General features: G+C 46.1%; 1 protein-coding gene and 1 long non-coding RNA gene across 2 annotated transcripts in view; one reads left to right on the forward strand and one right to left on the reverse strand.

The window, feature by feature from the left end:
• The window catches only part of PIGL (phosphatidylinositol glycan anchor biosynthesis class L), a 383453-nt gene that overhangs the window by 164980 nt on the left and 198765 nt on the right, over positions 1-19708 (forward strand). The gene's annotated exons all lie outside the window — the stretch shown is intronic.
• The window catches only part of LOC146858386 (uncharacterized), a 176253-nt gene that overhangs the window by 126693 nt on the left and 29852 nt on the right, over positions 1-19708 (reverse strand). Inside the window, exon 2 of the long non-coding RNA XR_014980018.1 lies at positions 19031-19129. This is a non-coding gene — a long non-coding RNA (uncharacterized LOC146858386). The remainder of the gene's footprint in view (positions 1-19030; positions 19130-19708) is intronic.

Consider the following 19708-nt stretch of genomic DNA (forward strand, 5'->3'; position numbering starts at 1 on the left):
AAAAAATGTAATGTATGAAATTATCTGCCCATACGAAAAAATATGAATTGAAAAAACAAATCAAGAAATGAGACTGAATATACAACTTAAATCTTGCATCAAAATAAAAACTGTCAGGGCACCCCTTGTCAATAATTGTATTACTATGGGACATACAGAAAAAGACTTTCAATGGACAGTACTGACTGTGATGTTACCAAATCCAAGAGGCAGAGATTCAGAAGCAAGCCTCATGAGATAAGAAGCGTATGTAACTTTGAGATTCCATACAGTGACCAACGACCCTGACGAAATGTCTGAACTACATCGACTGTGAATGGATCCGGACATGTGGCGGCACGCAGTCAAAAATCGGTGAATCAAAAGAAGACAAAACGAAAGAAAAAAGACTCTAACAATCTTAAGAATCAGAACGACACACCAACACGATAAAGGAACATTTTCAAAAGTAAAAACCATATACAGACAACAACAAAGGGATCCAGAAAATCAATAAAAACGACTTACCAAGATAAAAAAATTAGAGTGCTAACAATAAAATATATACTACAACATCCAGCATGCAAAGCAATATCCAAATGGGCGCTCGACTATTAAGGTCTGTACACCAACATCATTGTCAGTAATCAGACACAAGTGGGGAGCTGAGAAAGCAATTACTGGAGAGACGCAAGCCCTGATTAAGGAGTAAGTTTGAAAAGATGTAAACCATAAAACTGTTGCAGCGAAATTCAGGGGTAGTGTGGGCCCAAACTCAAGCAAATAAACCCTGGCCCCTGCACTTGAACGCAAAAACAAACAACGTTGCCGTTCCAAACAGCGCATAGCATGGACTTAGCAAGCAGTGAGATACAATGTGACGTAAATTGCATCCAATGTTGTTAAAGCCGGTTTCTGTTACAGAAAATGCAAAAGTATGACCCGACAGTCTGGCGAGTTTAAGAATAGATTCTGCGCATGAAAAACGACAAACACACAAGACAAGTTTACAGGCATTCCCGCAGCAAACAAAAGCAGGATTTAATTAACGCGCTAAAAGATTAAACGGAAACGAGGGAAATGTACATATTCATTACAAGTAGAAACAGCACGCATTTCACTGCTAGGCAAATAAAGAGATACAATGTTGTGGCACAAGCTGGTAAATGGAAGCAGCTGACGTAAGCGTGCCGTGCCCGCACACCATACGCTGGCACATCTCCTGCCGGGGCGCGTGCACAGTTCCTGTCCCCCTTCCGAACACAAAACCGACGACAATAGATCTCGCCAAGTCGAGCAGCGCATGCGCTGCGTCGCTAGGCGAGACCTAAAAATGAAACCGTAGCAATGCATACTATGTAGACTAGTCAATCGGGTAATGGGGTTTTGTAAGAAAGTGGCTCTGTATATACTGTTCCCAAATAGGTACAGTGTGCACAGAGTCCACAGTCCGCAGAGGTTTGGCAGAGGCTAAAGTTAGATATAACCTTACTCTCTAAAGTGGTATCTTGGTCGAGCAGTAAGGCAGTATCAGAGGACAGTGTAAAGCATTTGTTGTACACACTCAGTCAGCAAATGGTCTCACACACTCAAGAACTGAACTGTAGGCCAATGGTTTGTATATGAAAATATATGGTTGTTTTATTTTAGAAACAACAATAGGTATCAAAATATACTTTCTCAGAATGAGATGCTTTAGATAAATACTTTTCAATAGGCAATAGACTTTTGAATGCAATAGTTACAGTTGTTGCAATAGGCAACATAATTCAATGACATTGACCTCAATGAGAATTTCTAAGTAAATGCAATTAATTACTTTTAGGATTACTTTTCTAACCACAGGACTGGATCCTAGATTCAGTCCTGGGACAGTTCCTGGAAACAGGTAAGTAAATACGTTTTGGTTACAGGAGTGATTTTTAAGGAATATTATTGTATTTTAAAAGTTGACACTTGGAAACTTTTTCGCATTTAATCACCAATGTTATCCTATGGGAGGAAATTCACATAGCAGGTAAGTAGGGTTATCGTTACTTTTCTTACTCAGTGTTGGATCCTGGATCCAGCACTGGTGCATTTTCTGTAAACAGTTGGAAGAAAGCGTTTTTGTAATACAGGCGATTTTTAAGGAATATTTGTAAGTTTCAAAAATCGACAAAAGAATTTCTGGTAAAAACCAGGCAATGTTATCCTATGGGAGGAAAATCAAGTTAGCGGTAAGTACGGTTGTAATTACTTTGTGCTGGACACCAAGATCCAGTACTGGGATCTCTCCTGATAGCAGGTGAGTAATTTTGTTTTCGTTATTCGGCTGATTTTGGGTGAATATTTTAAAGTTGAAAAAATCGACACTTAGAAGAATTTCCAAGTGTAACGAGTCAATGTTACCCTATGGAAGGAAAGTGAGTTATCGGCTTTTTGGTAAGTACTCGACTGGCAGAGTTAAGGTTCTGGGCATAGACTCAGGGGTCTCCCAAGGTCAGGTAGGTACAGTTGTTACACCCCCAGCTGCACAGGGGCAGCCGGGTGCAGAGAGAGTTAGGCCCAATGTTATCCTATGGGAGGCAGGGGGTCTTTGGTTGGTGGCTGCTGGCTAGCAGGCCACGCGGATGTGGGAGCTGGGCTCCTGGTCACTTACTCAGGGCAAGAGGGAAAGTAGATTAGGCTAGAGGTTGCACTGCCAGGGGCACTCGGGCGGCTGGGTGCAGGGTGCTTTTGAGCCGTCGGGTGCTCAATGGATTTCAATGGAGAAGCTCAGTGACGAACAAAGGCTGCAAGCTCGGGGACGAAGATTCTTCAGGTGCAACCACCACTTTGAGAGTTAAGTTGGGAAGTTGTAGGATAGGTAGGCACCCAGGAGCTGGGCACAGGGGGCCGCAGGGCGCCGGGTGCAGGGGTGTCTTTTCGCGTCAGGAAATCTTACCCTCAGCTGGTCACGATTGGAGGGGTCCCTGGTTCTGAGGCTGCGGCGTCGTCAGGAGTGTCGAGGTGGGTCCTCGGGTGCTGGATTCGGGGTCACAGTCGCCGGTGGGACGTCCTCGTGGTCTTTGTCCACTCCGGCACAGGCCTGGCTTGGCGGGTGCAGAGTGTGCAGGAGTCGCGGTTCCTGGCTGATGCCAGGGGTCAGTTACTTGCTTTGAGCAGTACCAATGCTCGTGGGAGTCCCAGTCCCAGTCTAGCACCCAATCGAGTGTCAGGTATCCAGTATCACGAGTATTGCTTTAAAGATAGCCGGTTATCATGCCGCAACCACTATGACTTCGCTGCTAAAATAGTATCTACACCAGGACCGCTCAGATAATTTGTCCCCTGATGGGACGGTGGTGACTGGGCTTCGCTTTTATCTTTAAAGCAATACTCGTGGTACTGGATACCTGACGCGATTGGGTGCTAGACCTTTGTGATTTTACTCAATCTCAGTAATTATACTCTGTCTTCGAGGTCTTGATCTATTCAAAAGAATTTTTGAAAACTATACACTAGCTGGTCATTTTTGAGCCCTGACGAAGTTCCCACTGGCAACACTGGGAACGAAACGCGTTGGCTGTGTGCCCGTTTTTAACCAATGGGTCCCTTCCCTGGGGTGGGTACACCCCCTATCGTGCCACTCTCCTGTGGGCAGGGGGCAGTAGCCTAGTCCTGATTGGGCAGGGCTCCCCATCTTCAAGATGGCAAGAGCCCGGTGATGTGCTTAACCTTGCCTCCCCCACCTGAGGGGTGGGTTGGGCAGAGGCTGGCACACCCCCTTTCCTCCTTTGGGGTTTCCCGCCAGTCTTCCCAGAGTGGGGGTCAGATCCGGTAGGGACCAGTTGCTGAGTACAGCAAGTGGCCTGGAGAAGCTCACAAAGGCGGCATGCCTTTGAAGCTCCCCCTGCCCATCCTGGGGGAGGAGACCTAGCACCTCGCCCAGGATGTGCATTGTTGCAGGCCCAGGAGAGCGGATGGCTCTCTACCCAGGAGTCCAGCAACATGTCTGCTGTGTGGCAGCCTAGGCAGCCCCTCAGACAGGTCGTGGATTGTACGTTAGGTTCAGGGGGCAACACTAAGTTGTCCTCTGTCATGCATCTTACATTAAATCCCACACTGGCATCAGTGCGTGTTTAATGTGCTGAGAAGTTTGATACCAAACTTCTCAGACTTCAGTGTAGCCATCATGGTGCTGTGGAGTTTGTGTTGACGACCTCCCAGCACCATATACTCTTAATGGCAGCACTGCACTTACTTTCAGGAATTGACCTATGTACTGTAGGGGTACAGGACTCATGCACCTGTACCCACACCACTGGCATAGGGCACCCAGCTTGAGGGGGGACTGAGGTATGCCAGGGCAATGTGTGTTGTGGGCATGGCACACAAGGATGTGTGCCATGTCGACTCTGTTTTGGTCTGCACCAAGACACTCAGCCTGCAAAGGCAGTGTGTGTGTGTCAGGGTGCAGGGCCTCTAAGGGTGGCACAATAAGTGCTGCAGCCCTTATGGGCCTTCTCTGGTCACAAGGCCCTGGGTACCTAGAGTACCAATTACCAGGGGCTGACATGTGGCCAGAGATGCCAATTGGGTTTTAGGCTTCATGCAGTTTTAGGGAAGGAACATAGGCCCTGGGTACCTGATTGCCAGGAGCCCAGGGCGCACCCAGTCAAAATACATCAGCAATTCAGCAAAAAGTGGGGGCATACCATGTAAGAAAGATGGCACTTTCTCACAGGTTTTGACTTGAATTTATTGATTTTCTAGGTTGTCAGAATCAGAAAATATATAGTTTGTTTACATTCACTCTAGCCCATGGGTTGAAACTAGTCAGCAGATAAACATTATAGCATGAACATTGATTGTATCCCAATTTGCTGTTAAACACTAACATTTATTTTTTTTATTTTTTATTTTTTGAAAAGATTTTATTGTGCATAAAAAGGGTTACAAACACGGGCCTACAACCACCAGGGCCGGCCGCTAGTAGTCGAAGTGTTCCAGCATATCAGAAAACAATGGCTGGCCCACAGGGGCTCCGCACTATCACAGTAAATCAGACTGCACATAAAGGAAATCAGAATACACACTTTTAGTATAAAGAACAACAAAAAAGAAAAATACAAAAATACAACAAACAAGGCGAAACGACTTATGAAGGGCGGTGAACACCAGCCGGGGGAGTCAACACCCAACCACCCGAGGGCGGTCCATAAAAGAAGACCTAAAGGGAGGGGGGGGCCACGAGAGAACACTAACATTTTTAAACTGATTGTGCAGACCACCACCCCGGGGAAAAGCCTCCTATATTTGGTATTGCCAGGCTAAGCCATAAAAGATGCAATTTAATTTGTTAGCATGTGTTCCGATATTTATGTTGGTTGGTGCGAGGAATATAACAGGGTATTTTACTGTTATGTAAAAAAAAAAAACAATAAAAGTCCACGTTTTTACTATCTTCACAATACAATGAGAGATTGACATGGGTTACCAGTGTGAGGTCTGAAAACTACCACAAAAGTCCAATAGTGTTATATATATTTGAACATCCTAACGCTTGGCACAGGCATACCTCAGCGAGACTTTTGCAACAGAGCAGCATTTATTGCTGAATATTATAAAAAGGTTTGCTACTTGATGTGATATGTCCATGTACGGTGTGGGAGGTTTTTCACCCTTTCCACCAGATAGATTTGCATTCCAGTTTAAAGCCATGACTGTAGTTTACTACACTGCTGTGGGGCATTTAGTTTCAATAGGACACACTTTGGGCTAGTATCTTACACACCATTTTCAGGACGCTACTGTTTAAGCTGCCCTAGGGCCGTTGGCAGGTGACATTTTCCGATAATAACATCTTTGTACATGAAGTGAACGTGATCAAGGTTCACAAAAGGTGTTGCACTAGGTTGATGGATTGGTTGGTTGGCTGGTTGGTGACGTAGATCTTTTTAAGGGTCTAATGAAGAAAGGTGTCCCCTTTTTGAATGGTATGAGCAGTGTTTGAGGTATTTCAAAGGGTAATGAGGAGATATGTTTGGCATCCACAGTGGGGGCAGATGGCATGACCCAACCGATGCAAGTGTGGGGCTGCTTAGAGCCATAGTGCTGCATGTGAAGAATAAAGCTATAGTTGCTGTCGCACAAAGGGCACTTTAGGGAGTGGAAGAGAATAACTGCTTAGTTTAAATGGAGCTGTATTATGCTATTTTTATATTTAGAACTTGCTGTTTTATTTGTGGTATGTATTCTTAATTTTGAGTGACGTGTTCATAAATCCAGAGGACGTGTTCACCACTCCACCTACTGCTTGTTTGACTTTAATTGTGAGAGAGTATTATTTTTTTAGTGTAATATATAACTGGCATATGGATTTTTTTGTTGCTAACAGTTTATTGTGATTCTGATTGGTGGAGGGTGTTCCAGATAAGGACAGGATTGATAAAGAAGATGAGGAGGATTTAATATTCCCAGTTGAGGCGAAAACAATTGGTGCTGAGGGGTAAATTGAAGACCCTGGAGAAGATTTGTTTTTGCATAAAGTGCTGATATTGGTGGGACAGAGGTCGTTTGTGGCGGGGTTATTCGAGTGTGTTGAATCACAGTTGCTTGACAGAGGCTATACACCAGCAACTGAACATTACTCGCTTGAGCCCAGACCTAATACAACCTATTACATATGAAACATCACAGGTAGCCATAGTAATGCTCATTCAATAATGTATTTCTTTATATGAGTTCCATTATTGGTTGGTTAATTTTAAAACAGTTAAATAATGTTTATGGTATGTATACCACATTTATGCTTTGCTCCTTTCTTCTCACTGATTTATACACAGGAAATTTTGATTGCCACTTTTCTTGTGATGGACAGCTGCCAGTCGCTTATATAAAACTACACTCTGGGCCACACCTTCCAGAAGTTGCAGTAGTCTTTCAATATAAAGTCAGAATTGCTACTAATTAAATCTTTCCATTTGCTGTGACTTTGAACATTATACTAATGTTTAATCTATGTAGACACTATACAAGGAGGGGCACGAGGCAAGGATGCCTCCTCTCGCCACTCCTCTTTGCGTTGGCGATGGAGCCCTTCGCTTGTCTTGTCTGCTCTGACCAGTCTATTACGGAATGGAGATGGCCCGGCCTTGGGGAGGATAAAATTGCGCTCTACGCCGATGACATGTTGCTATTCCTGGCGGACCCTGCTCGGTCAGGACCCCGATGCCTCCGGGCCTTGGATCTTTTCGAACGCACCTCTGGCTAAACTCCGCCAAATCTGTCCTGGTTCCCTCCACCTCTTCCGGGAGTGCTTCGATTGGCAGTTGTCGATTCCTCTCCGGCGACAGTCCTTCAAATACCTAGGGATATGGATAGCCCTTCTCCCCGACCTTGCCTGGTCACTCAACGTCACCCCGTTGGTGAGGCGGGACCGCGCCGACCTCCTCAAATGGCAAACGCTGCCATTGAACCCTCCTGGCAGAATAGCCTTATTTAAAATTATGATTCTGCCCAGATTCCTGTACATACTCCAGAACACGCACCTTTCTTTCTCCAGATTGTGGTTTCGGGAGATAGACAGCTTGGCCACTAGGTTTTTATGGGGCGGCCGGAGACCCAGGCTGGCCCTCGCCCAATGCCGGACCCCACCCTTTGACAGCGGCCTTGGGATAACGAGCCTGTACCTTTCTTATTTAGCGACCTGGCTCCTCACCGTGCACGACTGGTTTAACGGCGGCTGGTCTGACCCGGCGTATCGTCTGGAGCTACACACCCTGGGGCTGTCCAACATTCAAGGGATGCTGTATGGCAATTCCGTTCCTCAAACTCTCCCTGAGGTCACACGCAGTGTTTTCCTAGCCTGGCGGGCCTCCTTGCGACACGTACATTGGTCGGATAAACTGACCCAATATACTCCTCTGTGGTATGGTGTCAGACTCCGGGAGGTTGCTAACCTCTCGGTATTCAGATCATGGGATATCATTGGCATTTCCTTATTGGGGGATGTTTGAAGTGGAACCCACATGCGTTCCTTTAAAGATTTGCAGGAGCGCTACTCTCTTCACCCCTCCCAGTTTTTCCGATACCTGTAATTCCGTCACGCCCTTCACTCCCACATCTCAGAGGGCACCTCCTTGCCTGAGTATAGCCCTCCTGAAGCTCAGGTGATGACCCGCAATTTGGGAAAGGGTGGGATCTCCAGTATCTATCGCACCCTCATAAATAACACCCCCAATTCACTATCTCAACTCAGGGACAGATGGGAGGGTTGGCTTGGGTCCCTGGAGGATGCTGATTGGGTGGATGCTTTGATGGCTCCCAAGACTATCACGGTCTCAGCGAGGCTTCGACTGGTCCAAATATACTACCTTCACACTGCTTTCCTCACGCCGCGGGCATCTTCACCGCGCCAGGCTTCGGGCCGGTGCCTCCTGTCCTCAATGCTCGCACCCACAAGCAGACTTTTATCACATGGTATGGCTCTGCCCGTTAGTCGTGAGATATTGGGAGTCAGTGACAGGGGAGCTCACTGAGGTCCTGGGCTGGGAGGTTCCCCTTAACCCAATGAACGTGCTCCTGGGCATCCCCGAGGGGTTGGACGGTAGAGAACTCTTCCTAAACACAGCGCTGATGGTGGCCAAAAGAGACACAGCGGCCCACTGGCTGAACCCCTGGCCCACTGGCTCCTCCTACATTGGCGCAGGGGAGTGGACTGGTGTGCCGCGCAAGAACGTCCACTATATCCGGCCAGAGGTTGCCCGAAAAAATGTTGTCGAATGTGGGGCAAATGGGTTGGGGTGGTGGAGGACTAAAGGTTTTTAATTGCGCAACTAAAGACTGGAGTTGGAATGTCAATATCTCCTTCAAGCTTGTCATTTTATATATGAATGCGATGGGGTGGTCCCCCCCCCCCCCTTTTTTTTTTGTGTCCTTGCCTTGTCTTGTAAACTGTACCCATGACTGGTGATGTTACTACGTTCTCTACCTTATAAAATCAATAAAATTGGTTATTAAATAAAAAGGTTTTTCTCTTGGGGCTCGTCTGGAGGACCTTCTTAATGAAGCGGACTGGTCATCCAACTCTATCTTCAAGCATTTCTGTTTCAAACGTATCATGGATATTGCATCTCTGGTGGTGGACAAGCTTTGAACCAGCATACTCCTCGTCTCCTGTCCTGACATAGAATGAAAAATGTCCTAGTAGACATGAAGGAAAGTTTCAATTCTATTAAGGACATGGAGGCGAAGATTATTCCTACCCAAAGTTCCTGAGGCTCCTTGTTTTTCTCTCCCACCCAATGTGATTTACAAGATTTGGGGTTTATCTGATGATAATTAAGTGTCAGTCCTTCGTAAGGTATATGTACTTGTTGGGTTCCCTTCAGAGGTGATATAAGAATATTTGCATGGGGAGGATTGCTGTTTAGGTGTTTTAGTGTGAGGAGTGCTCCTTTGGCTGAGTTGTGGATGTGGGCTTTCAATTACATGTTTCTGTCCGGGGTGATACATAAGGACTTAACGGTGTTGGACAGTGTTAGAGAACAGTTAGAGCTTCCAAATTCTTGAGCAATACTTGGATTGGTAGCAGGTGCTTTTTCGGGGAGAAAGTAGTAGTTCAGTTTTGTTGGGGTTCAGCTTTAAGTGGTTGGTTTCTAACTTTTTGCCTTCTGTTGACACCCCACCGAATCACTGTTGGAAGAAAGGGGCCTCTCCTAAGTAGTGGGTACTTTTTTAACTTTCCATAAAATAAATACTCGCCTTAAGACATTTTATCTAGTTTGCAAAAAATGACACACACAAAAATAATAATTTAATTGGAAGGTTGGAGTTTTCCAAGACTTCGTTTAATTAATTTGTGAAGATGCAGTGATATGCTAGACACAATAGCACATCACTTGGACTTTTTTGCTCCTAATGCATTCTCTCTTTTTGTTGGTGTATAGAAGTGCTTCGTTAGCGAGTACCCATCACCCACACTAGATTGTTTTATGTACTTGTGCTGCTTCCAAAAATCAAGCTAATTACATCAACTTCATGTTTACCTCCATTTTCAAATTCTGTCTGATTTACAGAGTTACGTTTTGCTTTTTATGTATTTATACTTTTTTAATCTGCTAAATTTACTTAATTTTCCAAACAGTTGCATACCCATTGAGTAGGTGTTAAGGATTCCCGGGGGGGTCCACAGGCCCCAGGTTGAGAACTGCCGCATTAAGCTGCAAATGCAAAAGAGGTTTTCATGAAGAGTGGTAGTAGGGTAACATTGTATTTCATAAGCATGCACAAAGTGTTTGCGACAAAGACTGGAAACATCAGTTGCGGCCTAGAATCATTACACACCATGGGAGGATACCATTGACAGATTAATTCATGTCCTTCCTTGTTATGGGCTTTCATTCAATAAATCAGTGCTTTCTGGGAGTTGCAGTCTTGGTTTGCTTTGATTAAATGAGCTGAAGTAACACCTGAAATGAGGATTTGCTAAAGAAAACTTCTGGACTGAAAACAGTGCCCTGATGATATGTCAGACACAAATCTACGGAGGGGTTCAACCAATGGTGAGGCGAACACACAGGGTAGAAGAAGTGGCGTAAGGGCCAGAGCTGCTGACTGGGGAACCAGGTTCCAGTCTCTGCATCGGCTCAATATCCCGTGATTCTGGCCAAATCACAATCTCCCCGTGCCTACCCAAAATTAATGTGTCCTTGTGTAATGTAACTCGTGCTCATTTAAAACGCTGCAATACCTTTGGGTCCAATCCGCGCTATATAAAACTACAACAAAAAAGATGCCCCCGGTACTACAGCCTCAGTGAGTGCAGCGATGACCTGGGCACACGTAGTCTACTCCGCTGCAGAAGCAACACTGTGCTTAGTTAACCTTCCCTCTGAAGCTCACTCCCGGCATCCCTCCCCCTTCAGAGTCAGGCAGTGCAGTGGCAAACAGTTTAGGCGAAGGACCTAATGGCACTGCAGACCTCTGAAAGCGTAGATGGAGCATGCTTGGAGATTCTGAGGGGTGCCACAGCTCTTGTCATTGGAGAGGTGGTGGTAGACTAATGCACACAAACACAGAGAGAGGCACTGAAACATGGAGACACAGACAATAAGAATCACAACCAGCAACACTGGGGAAGTGGCGCACGAGGACTGGGAATTATGGACAATGGGACACAGAGTTACAGTGGATGGAAGAGGAAGACACACCAGGACGTAGTTCACAGAGTTTCGCTACGCGGAACTCCGCGAAGTTACAAAAAATTCAGCGAAGTACCGTAGGTGGCAGAGTGTAGTGCGAACTGCTGTTCATGCTGGTCTTTCTGCCGCTCGAGTAGAAATTCTACCCGAGCAGCAGCTCACGCTCGCGAACTTATCGTTCACAAATGGGAAAAAACTCTGTTGCACTACGCGAAGCGGAGTTTTCTGCACTCCATGAGCTCTGCGGAGTGCAGAAAACTCTGCAAACGGAGCAGAGTTCACCGCCTAAACCTAACGAGGATACAAGAGGAATACAAAGGCACTGGCACAGTGAGGAGTGGACATTGTTACAGTGAGACCAAGGCAAGAAAATAGGAAACACTAATCTCCATCACTGGAGTAACAAAACCAGCACTCCATCAGTGTCACTGGGAATATGATACAAAGAGACTGGAACATGGTGGTAGGAACACAGGCCTGGGGGATGGGACATAAGCTATAGATAAGGAAAAATCGAAACATTAAGAAAGCGAACACTAACTCAGACAGAAGCATAGACCCAGTGACATAGAGACAAATAGTGGACCCGTGCTAACTAGGAGAGAAGGACACAGACTAGGACACTAGGTAAGGAAATAGACATTAGACAGTGAGACACACACAAATGTATAATGAGAGGGTGACAGGCGTGGTCAGGGGAGTGCTGTTGGGGTGAGAGAAATGGGCATTGAGACGGTGGCAAACGGATGCAGACACTGGATTGGGATCCATGTATGTTATTACAGAAGGACACAGACCTGTACAGGCAGACCTGGAAACTTGGACAAGAAGGTACACCTCGGGAGGTACAGCAGGAAGAGACATACAATAGATCTGAGGCCAAGGACCATGGGATAATTTGTCTTGGACAGGCAGTCAGGAGACAAACAGACCAGGAAACCCACACTCAGAACTAGGCCCTGCCAGGGATACAGATGCTGAAACAAGAAGTCATAATACACACATTATGGAATTGAGACTCTGGCTAATGGAGCACTCTCATATGCTGGGGCTACTCGAAAAGTAGACCCACACGGAGGTCTGGAGAGTAGCTCCTGAACTTGGACCAACCAACACACACACGTACTAGCAGCCATACTGGTAATGGATGCAAGAGTGTCAGGGATGCCGTCTGGGCACCTCCCTATGCACAGCAGCTCCATGCTGGCAGGAGAGACTTGTAACGAGCTCAAGTCTGCTGTCTGTGCTTTGTAAACACAGTTAGTGTTTAAACAAAGCCAGTAGATCTTGCATAGGCGAGATCTATTTGCTTTGCCAATGCTTGTTTTTCCTAACCTACACAATGCATGTGAGAAAGTAGTGTGCAGCAATGTTAAATTATCTGCAGTCGGCACAAGACATCTGGCCATGTGGGCGATAAGGCTCATGATACTCCCAACTTGGCCTTGGCTACCAGCATTGAGGAGTTGTATGATTAAAGATTTATTTTTCTACATGGAATCCTGCCACAGTCTTACCGCCGACACAAAATATGCAGCTGGGTTAACCGCATCCCTAATGCAGTCCTCTGTCTGCTGGCAGAGACCACCATCAGTACCAGCTGCATGGGCGTGGGCCCGTGCTGTTTGGCGAGGATCGCAATATATTGTAAATGGTTAGCATAGCATAACTTTCTAGGTTATAACTATAATACTTTCAAACTTGTAGCAGATCTGGAAAAAAACAAATTGTTCATTTCCAGCAGACAGCTGGTGTGCATAATATTCCTAGCTGTTTGGTATGACAGTGAGAGCTTTATATCAATAACCTTTAAGACCTTTAGTTAATATCATATTTAAATATGACTATGGCAGCTGCATTGTCACAGCGTTTTCTCGCCATCGGATGTGTTCCTACCTACACTGTGGTGTGTGACTCTGAGCGAAGGAGTTTTGTATATATTAGTGTAAATAAACATTGTAAGGAGAGGAAAACCACAAGACCCTTTTGATACTCGTTTCCCTATGCATTCTGCAGTCTTCTTTATTCCAGCTTTTAACAGTCCTTTTAAACTGTAAATGAAAGCACTACCTTTGAAAAATGTTATACCTATTAGATTGCTAAAGTACCTCATGCTGCAGGTCCTTACGCATCCCGCTTTGTAAAGCAGACCCTTGCCTTACACATCATAATCGTACATTATGACAGTTTAGTGCTGAATGGATCAGCGATTTTGCTGTGGGTCTCAAAAATCAGACAAATTATTTAATTAGTCTTTGCATATTTGCTTTAGTTATACTGTTTCTGTTTCTCAGCTCTAGTATCCACCCGATGCCTTATTGTGTCCCTCCCTTAAAAACAGAGTGTCCACCCAGTGGGCTGTCGACTGCATTAGCATGCATGGGGATGATAATTGGGTTGAAGCCTACCAGACAACACAGCCTGGACCTGGCCCAAGCCCAACACGGGCTCATGTGAATAGGACGATTGCCCGTCTCCACCGTCCTGCTCCAGGAGACCCAAACTTTCTCACCAACACCCTACCCCAGAGAGCTTGGTGGTCCAAGGCTCTTTGCCCCATGTTAATCCTGGTGCATTCACCACTGCACCCCCAGTCAGAGAATCCATGAGGTTGGACTCTTTTGGAAAGATTGTTTTCTTCCTCCAGCCTGACACTGCGTTCTGTGAACACCCCTTGCCTTTTGGGCTGCTATTCCAACGCCCTTTGGGATACGGTTGCACGCAATGCCAACGGTACTTTCTCAGGCTGTTGCCACTGAGAGAGAAACAGTGAAGTTCGCAATAAAATGTGGACTAGACACCAACTCTCTAGGCAGAGCAGTTTCGTTGACGGTGGCAGGATTTGCCTTATGGCATCACGCCTGGTTGAAATACTGGCTTTTCTGGAGATGGTCAGTCCTCTCCTATGGGCATGCCCTTTGATGGCTCCCGTCTCTTCGAAGACAAGGTGGAGTGTTTTAAGTACAGCAGGGCTACGGCCAGGTCCTTGGGCCTTTTCATGGCTCCTCATCAATCTCAATCCACCTTTTGCAGCCACGGAAGGGGCACACAGTGACGTCCTTACCTGTCCACTCACGTGGCACACAAGGTTTCCAGCCTCTGCATGTACGTGGTACCTACTGGCCCCGTGGGTCGGTGACCAGCAGTCAGGTCAGTCCACCAACCACCCATCAGCTGTAGCCTCCAAACCCTCCTAATCTTTCCGCTTACCATCATGAGCACCCAGTGGGCGGCAGGATTTGCCATCAGCTGCACCACTGGCAGTCCATAACATCAAACAGGTGGGTTTTGCAGTTTGTCCGAAGGGGCTACTCTCTCCCCTTTGAGACTACCCCTCCTTCCATGCCACATACTTATGATAGGCTGTTGGCGGATGGCTATCTCTTTTACAACAGGAAGTGAAGGCTCTTTTGGCCAAAGGAACCATAGAGAGCGTTCTGACTGCAGAAGTCGGTTGTGGTTGTTATTCCTGGTACTTTCTGGTGTTCAAGAAGGATGCTCCCTCTCATGATTGCTCTCTTTTAAATATCCCTCTTTATTACAGTCCGTTTGGGTGCGGGGGTCCACTGTCTCTGGCCTTAGAAGGGACTCTCCTGATAATGCTGGGTATCCATCAGGAGGATAAGCAAATTACTGCCACCCTGTATGGGAAACAGGGCACTGGCTCACCCTGACTGATTATGAGGGTATATGCTTTTTATCACTCACTTCACGTGCACTTCACTGCTGATTGTTTTTGATCCTGAAGAAGCGCCTATGACCCTTGTGGCACCAGTGGCGCAAAACATGTCGATCCATTACATGCATATCTATGCCTGTATCCATCAGGAGGATAAGCAAATTACTGCCACCCTGTATGGGAAACAGGGCACTGGCTCACCCTGACTGATTATGAGGGTATATGCTTTTTATCACTCACTTCACGTGCACTTCACTGCTGATTGTTTTTGATCCTGAAGAAGCGCCTATGACCCTTGTGGCACCAGTGGCGCGAAACATGTCAATCCATTACATGCATATCTATGCCTGTAAGGGTAACTGTTTACCCATGGGGTTCTAATGTGCCTTTATGGGAACTATTCCCGTTGTCAATTTTTGCCCTTGGCAACCCTTTTAAAATTTTTATTGTTATCTGGACGCACCTTGTAGCCCTCTTCATTTGGACCCACACCCCACATACCTCAGGCACCATCCGGCACTGACTTTAAAAGAGCTCCGCCAAAGTGACCCTTCGGGGGGACCCGTTGGGCATTGCACCGCCGGGCCCGACGAGGAGCCCATGCCCGATGATGAAGCATGACATCCTCCGGGGTGTGTGAGGGCAACAGGAGATAAGACCTGTTCTTTCTCCTTTTAAGGGGGTCCCTTCTATACCTAAGTCTTTCTCTTCACTTGCTTTTTCTTGGCGAGGACTATTGGTTGACATCCGGTAGCCAGCCTTTTGGAACAGTGTCCTTTTTGTTTGTTTAAATACTATGAAAGAGGAGCATGGACACTGGACCGTAATTCGCTCCTCGGTCCCCCCTCTCTTTTTTGATTTAGTTCAAGAAGGATGGACACCTTTGTCCTATCCTTGACCTGTGCTCTCTCTACTTGTTCCTCATGAAGGAGAAGTTCAAAATGCTCACGCTAGCTCAGGTCCCTATCTGCCCAAGACCCAGGAGACTGGATAATAGTGTTGGACTTACAGGACTCATATTTCCATTCTCCCTGCCCACATGCGTTACCTGCCATTCGCTGTGGCCCACAAGCACTTTCTCTCTCCTTTGGCCTCACCCGTGTCCTTCTGGTGTTCACCAAAGTGATGGTGGTTGTTTAGGTTCATCGGCGAAGATCAGGGTTGCCAGTGGTCCCCAAACTCGACGACTGGCTGTTGAACGCGGATTCACCCCAGTTAGTTGTCTCCCACTTTCAGACTACGACAGACCTTCTGCATTCGTTGGGGTTCATCATTAACGTGTCAAAGTCACATCTGACTCCCTATCAGACACTCCCTTTCATCACAGCTTTCTGGACAAGGTGCAGTTTTAGGTCTATCCTCCCAAATGGCGAGTCCAGGCTATTCAGGCTATGATGTCGATGTTTCAGTTACTATCCTGGATTTTGGTAAGACTAACTCTGAGGCTGCTGGGCCTCATGGCCTCCTGCATCCTGCTGGTGACACATACCCGTTGGCATATGTGGGCTCTGCGGTGCAACCTGAAGTTCAAGTGGGAGCAGCATATGGGAAATCTCGCTGACATGGTCCAGATCTCGGTGGGAATTGTGAGACATCTGCAGTGGTGGTTAACGAACCGCAATTGGCTCCGCGGCTGACCCCTCTCCCTTCCCCAACCACATCTCACAGTAGTGATAGATGCGTCACCCTTGGGCTAGGGGGGCATTCTGGAAGAGATGGAGATCAGAGGGGACTGGTCACCGACAAAATCCTGACTCCACATCAACCTGTTGGAGCTCTGAGCGATCGGTTTGGCATTGAAAGCCTTTCTGTCCACCATCCATGGAAGGCTAGTCCAGGTGTTTGTGACCAATGCCACAGCCATATGGTACTGCAGCAAGGAGAGGGTGGGGTTATGGACCCTTTGTCAAGAGGCCCTGCATCTCTGGACATGGCTAGAACAGCAGGGAATATCCCTGGTGGTTCAACATCTGGCAAGTCCTCTGAACGCCAGAGCAGACAAAGCCAGCCAAAGATGCCTCGCGGCCCATGAATGGCGTCTCCATCTGAGGGTGATGCAAGGTCTCTTTCAGCAGTAGGAAGAGCTTTTCTTAAATCAGTTTTCCTCCGACGGGAATGCGTAATGTCAGAAGTTCTGCACGCTGGAGTTTCCAAGGCGGCTATTGCTCGGAGACTCTTTTCATCTTGAGTGGAGCTGAGGTCTTCTGTATGCCTTTCTGCCTATACTACTCATGCCCGAGTTGTCAAAAAGATCAGGAACAACCATGCCCAAGTCCTCCTTGTGGCTCTAAATTGGGCACGGGCATTCTGATACCCCGAGCTGTTGAGCATGGCCATCGGTACTCCAATCAGGCTGCCGCTTTGGGAGGATCTTCTGTCGCAGCAGTGGGGGAAGGTTGTGCTCCCGAACCTGTCAACGCTCCGCCTTCTTGCATAGAGTTCGAGTGAAGACAGTTGACAGCTTTCAACTTTCCGTCCAAAGTCTACAACGTTATTGTGGCAGCCAGGCGTCCTTCCACCAAGACGGTACACGCCTGCCGTTGGGGCAGCTTTGTGGCATGGTGTACAGAGCACCAAGTTGACCCTCTTTCTGCTCCCCTTTCTCAGGTTCTCCTGTTTGTTTTTACCTTTACCCAGCAGGGCTCTGCTCTGGGCATTATTTTTTTACGATGCCTAACCAACCTTCCCTTTTCCAATCCCACATAGTACATAGGTTTTTGAAAGGTTTCCAACATAGGTTTACTCCTCCCCTCATTATGCCTCAGTAGGACATGATGTTCCTAATGTGCACTATGTTTGAGCTTTTACATAACTGTCCTTTCCAGCTCCTCACCATCAAGACAGCCTTTTTTGGTGGCCATAGCATCTGCCTGAAGGGTCAGTGAGCTTCAGGCCTTGTCATCCAAGCCTCTTTACCTTAACATCTACCCAGACAAACTGGTGCTTTGTACAAGGGCATCCATTCTTCTGAAAGTGATCACTCCATTTCACATAGGCCAACCATCACTTTGCCTGCTTTTTAGGCTCCGCCTCGTCCCTCCATGGAAGAGAAGCGATGTAAACCGCCTGGACCCAAAAAGAGTGGTGTAGTTCTACCTTGACTGCACACAAGAGTTTCGGGTGAATGACCTTTGTGTGGTATGTCGGAGCGAAGAAAAAATGTGCCATGCAGAAGCGTACCATTTTAGATGGATCATGCTCAGTATAAAGACCTGCTACGCATTTGCGAAAAGGCAACCCCCAGAGGTTGCATGTGCTCATTCCACCAGAGCTAAAGCTGCCACCATTGCGTTAGCACACTGAGTTCTGGTCCTGGATATCTGATAGCGGGGACTCTCTTGCACACGTTTACTAAATAGTACTGCCCAGACTAACAATAGAGCATAGTGGGGAGTAGTGATGGAAAAAAATCATATTACATTCAATAAGAGCAAAAAAACCTCAAGAAAAGCAACTTGTAACATCATATTATATGAGATTTTAACAGTACAAAATTATAATACACAAATGATGAAGACACCAACAGTACACAGTTGTAGACCAGAGACGCTGAAGATGCCAACACGTGTTTCGCCGACACAATCTGCTTCATCATGGCGGAAAAGAATATGATGGTACAATTTATACAAATTCCACTCAATACAGCACAAATAAATCATACAAAATGCAGTAAACAGATTCTATAGTCAGAGCTTTAAGCCCAAAATTCAGAAAATGGCACAAAACAGAGAACCAATGTGAATGACTATCGGATTCCTAAAGAAGGCGATAGAGCATAGATGATAAAGGAGAGCGGATAAAGGTTTGAGCAAAGAGAAAACAGATACAAATAATCAGTGAAGATATAAAATTGAAATGAGATTTAATAATTGAAGAGAAATGTATGTAGATATGTCAGGATGAGGATAACTGGTAGTACTTGTGCCACTGATGTGCTGAAAAGGTAAGAATGCTTAAGTTAGTAATGTGTTGTTTCTATCTTTTATCTCAAGACGATACATGCTACATTAGAGTGGAAGTCACCAAAAGTATCCAACTTATCTCCAAATGTCCGAAAAATGCATGTTTGATTAGAGAGAATCAGTCATTTTCCTCAACAGATTCATATATCTGGAGGAAAGTAATATGCATATTAAGTTACACAATAAGTGTTACCAACATCTCAAAACTACACCTAAGTCAAAGTAATAAAATGCGTGCTTACCATATGCTCAGTGATGTCTACAGATAAAGAAGACGTTTAATTCATGATTTGTAACATGAAAAAGTTCACCTTCGCTGTCCACATTCTCATCAAAATAAACTAAAAAGAAACACAACCATTAACAGTTTAGTTCAGAATAACACAATAAGATTCACAAATACAAGAGTAATCAAAGAAACCCATGTCGCATTCATGCCAAAACACCCGAAGATGATTCTTAAAATCATGCTCACACTGTGTGGGGTAACCACCGAAGTTAAATTAATTCTGCATATTGCAAGATATCCAAACTAATCTCCCTATAACAATATTGTTTAAACGTAGAAAAGAAAGGCGGAAAAAAATTACCTGTCTCATGCATACCTCATTATCCAAAAGTGATTCTTAAAGCCGTGCTCGTACTGCGTGGATTAACCTCTGAGATATATTTCCTGCACTTTCACATGATGCAAAGCAGCTATTTTCATCTCACTGAAGCAAGCAGTAAACATCCTATCACAGGCATGGCAAAATGTTCACTAGTGATTTTGAACTGTGCTCACCCTGCATGGGAAGACTGCTAGTCTTGATATCCAGAAATGAACTACGGCCTGGACAGTCAGGTCAGTAGGGATGGGCACACTGGCCATTTGGTCCTGCAAGACTTCCTCGTGTGAGAAGGGTCCGCAGACCCACCTC

The sequence above is a fragment of the Triturus cristatus genome, chromosome 3_2, assembly GCF_964204655.1.
Source record: "Triturus cristatus chromosome 3_2, aTriCri1.1, whole genome shotgun sequence".
NCBI classification, from domain to species: domain Eukaryota; kingdom Metazoa; phylum Chordata; class Amphibia; order Caudata; family Salamandridae; genus Triturus; species Triturus cristatus.